This window comes from Limulus polyphemus, unplaced genomic scaffold, assembly GCF_000517525.1.
Source record: "Limulus polyphemus unplaced genomic scaffold, Limulus_polyphemus-2.1.2 Scaffold4735, whole genome shotgun sequence".
Taxonomy (NCBI): domain Eukaryota; kingdom Metazoa; phylum Arthropoda; class Merostomata; order Xiphosura; family Limulidae; genus Limulus; species Limulus polyphemus.
The window spans coordinates 55,351-59,219 of record NW_013670345.1 but is presented as its reverse complement, the minus strand read 5'-3'; the positions used below and the strand labels follow the sequence as shown (position 1 = coordinate 59,219).

The window sequence follows — 3,869 nt, the reverse complement described above, 5'->3', positions numbered from 1 at the left end:
AAAAAATATATAAAACAAAAATTACAAAGTATTGAAAATATCTGATAAAAAGAGAAAAATGATAATCAGAGTGCTTTCGTAAGTAAAGTGTACTTCGCAAGCACAGTGGGTTTCTTGTTTAATTATTAACGTTTTGTAAGTAAAGTGTACTTCGCAAGCACAGTGGGTTTCTTGTTTGGTTATTAATGTTTTGAAAGTTAAGTGTACTTCGCAAGCACCATGGGTTTCTTGTTTAATTATTGATGTTTTGTAAGTAAAGTGTACTTCGCAAGCACTGTGGGTTTCTTGTTTAATTATTAATGTTTTGTAAGTAAAGTGTACTTCCCAAGCACAGTGGGTTTCTTGTTTAATTATTAATGTTTAAGTAAAGTGTACTTCGCAAGCACAGTGGGTTTCTTGTTTAATTATTAATGTTTTGTAAGTAAAGTGTACTTCCCAAGCTCAGTGGGTTTCTTGTTTGATTATTAATGTTTTGTAAGTAAAGTGTACTTCGCAAGCACCATGGGTTTCTTGTTTAGTGATTAATGTTTTGTAAATAAAGTGTACTTCCCAAGCACAGTGGGTTTCTTGTTTAATTATTAATGTTTAAGTAAAGTGTACTTCACAAGCACAGTAGGTTTCTTGTTTAATTATTAATGTTTTGTAAGTAAAGTGTACTTCCCAAGCACAGTGGGTTTCTTGTTTAATTATTAATGTTTAAGTAAAGTGTACTTCGCAAGCACAGTGGGTTTCTTGTTTAATTATTAATGTTTTGTAAGTAAAGTGTACTTCCCAAGCTCAGTGGGTTTCTTGTTTGATTATTAATGTTTTGTAAGTAAAGTGTACTTCGCAAGCACCATGGGTTTCTTGTTTAGTGATTAATGTTTTGTAAATAAAGTGTACTTCGCAAGCACAGTGGGTTTCTTGTTTAATTATTAATGTTTTGTAAGTAAAGTGTACTTTGCAAACACCATGGGTTTCTTGTTTAGTGATTAATGTTTTGTAAGTAAAGTGTACTTTGCAAGCACAGTGGGTTTCTTGTTTAATTATTAATGTTTTGTAAGTAAAGTGTACTTTGCAAGCACAGTGGGTTTCTTGTTTAATTATTAATGTTTTGTAAGTAAAGTGTACTTCGTAAGCACTGTGGGTTTCTTGTTTAATTATTAACGTTTTGTAAGTAAAGTGTACTTCGCAAGCACAGTGGGTTTCTTTTTTGGTGATTAATGTTTTGTAAGTAAAATGTACTTCACAAGCACCGTAGGTTTCTTGTTTAGTGATTAATGATTTAGTTGTATATGACTTCTTAGTATCACCAATAATACTGATAATAGTTTTACTTCTAATTTCATGAAAGACAGGACTGAACTAATACTTTAAAGGACTCACACATGCTATGCACCAACCTTTCTTGGCCTCAGTACTGTCCTAGCTTTGGCCGTTTCTCTGGAAGCTTCTAATGTTACATCACGTCTCGTGTTACGATCAAAGATCCGGAAGAAGTTATTGTATGACCCTGTGATTATACAACTGAAACAAAGAGGGAAATCGCATCAGGCATGGAACTTTGTTAGATACTGATGGACGTGAAATTATTTTTTTAAAACCTTTCACACATAATTGTAATGAAGTTAACACTATACAGAAGAGAAAACATTCTAGAAATTAATAGAATATCAGTTCATTACACCTTTTATTTTCACAACATATCAGAACTTACATGAGTTTATTACAGGTTTTTACCGGTTCCTTCTTTTCAACGTCAGGTCATCAGGGCAGAATAAACATTTGGAACTAAAATTATCTTGTCTGTTCAATATTCACATTTATTAAATGTATGAATAACTCAAAGTTTTTTTAATGACCAAAACGTTATGGTCAACAATACACTACATAAACTAACATCTAACGATGCTGATTCAGTCAATCTTACACACTTTTGATGTAGGTACCTTTAACCAGGTAAATACAATAATCATACATTTAATTAATTTAGAAAGTTTTTATTCAATTACTTATGTTACTGACTTCCATGTTCATGTATCCCCCTAAAGAATTTCAAATAAAATATCTAACCCTACGATCTAGAGCCTCTTAAAGTACACATGTCATTACCTTTTAATTATGATAGTTACATTTAAAATTTAACTAAATAACTTTATTATCAATACACGTTAATAAACTTGGCATTAAATGCAGTGTATAATTCAAAGTTTTATATTATCCAAGTTTTAATTTCTTAAATTCAATAAATTCTCAATCTCCACTTCTAATTGTCCATCTTATATTTTCTCTATCACTTATTACAGGTTTCAGAGTGTCCAATCAATCAGAAACAGAAACTATAGATACTGACAGGTCAGAATACAAAATAAGAACTTCCTACCTTGATTTACTAAGATATTAATAGATTTATCACTCCCATCAGAAAAGTTCATTTCTTCATGCTTTTAAAGCCACTTACTTACAATCACACCTACAAGTCACGTAGATGTGTTTGTAAACAATAGAAAGAACTACATACATCTTATGATATATATTTTTAGTGGTCAAAGCTGGTAGTTTTCAAAGAAAGCTTGAAATGTTTAAAGTTGTTGCTTTAATTAGTTATGGAATTTTTTGAACCTATTTATAGCTTAGTCAAAAAAAAAAAACCTGATAAATTTTAGTAGTTTTGGGACATTCTATTCTAGTGTCTGATATAATGTGTTCCAAAATGTTTATTTGAAGAGGTAACTTTGTGAGAAAAAGTAAGGCCCAGCATAAATAAGGTTTTTACTCACACAGGTCATGCACATTGCTCATGATGTTTATAATACGTGTTAATGATCTACTGCAAATGTTTTTATAATAGCTGTTTACCATCTACTGCCAATATTTTTATAAGCTGTTAACGATCTACTGCCGATGTTTATAATAGATGTTAATGATCTACTGCCAATGTTTATAATAACTGTTTATGATATACTGCCAATGTTTATAATAACTGTTTATGATCTACTGCCAATGTTTATAATAGCTGTTAATGATGTGCTGTCAGTGTATATAATAGCTGTTAATGATCTACTGCCAATGTTTATAACAGCCATTAATGATCTACTGTTGATGTTTATAATAGCTGTTAACGATCTACTGCCAATGTTTATAATAGCTGTTAACAATCTACTGTCGATGTTTATAATAGCTGTTAATGATCTACTGTCGATGTTTATAATAGCTGTTAACGATCTACTGCCAATGTTTATAATAGCTGTTAACACTCTACTGTCGATGTTTATAATAGCTGTTAACAATCTACTCCCAATGTTTATAATAGCTGTTAATGATCTACTGTCAAATTAACAGCTATTATAAACATATTATAAACATTGACAGTAGATCCATGTTAACGATCTACTGTCAATGTTTATAATAGCTGTTTACGATCTACTGTCGATGTTTATAATAGCTGTTTACGATCTACTGTCGATGTTTATAATAGCTGTTCATGATCTACTGTTGATGTTTATAATAGCTGTTAATGATCTACTGTTGATGTTTATAATAGCTGTTAACGATCTACTGTCAATATTTATAATAGCTGTTTACGATCTACTGTCGATGTTTATAATAGTTGTTAATGATCTACTATCGATGTTTATAATAGCTGTTAATGATCTACTGTTGATGTTTATAATAGCTGTTAACGATCTACTGTCAATATTTATAATAGCTGTTTACGATCTACTGTCGATGTTTATAATAGTTGTTAATGATCTACTATCGATGTTTATAATAGCTGTTAATGATCTACTGTTGATGTTTATAATAGCTGTTAATGATCTACTGTTGATGTTTATAATAGCTGTTAATGATCTACTGTCAATGTTTATAATACATGTCAACGATCTACT

The 3,869-nt window shown here is 30.4% G+C and overlaps 1 long non-coding RNA gene across 2 annotated transcripts in view; it reads right to left on the bottom strand.

Moving 5' to 3' along the window:
- Positions 1-1,504, bottom strand: part of LOC106471613 — a 5,561-nt gene extending 4,057 nt beyond the window's left edge. For both annotated transcript variants that reach the window (XR_002613293.1, XR_002613294.1), the window contains exon 1: positions 1,383-1,504. This is a non-coding gene — a long non-coding RNA (uncharacterized LOC106471613). The remainder of the gene's footprint in view (positions 1-1,382) is intronic.
- Between the last annotated feature and the right edge of the window lie 2,365 nt (positions 1,505-3,869).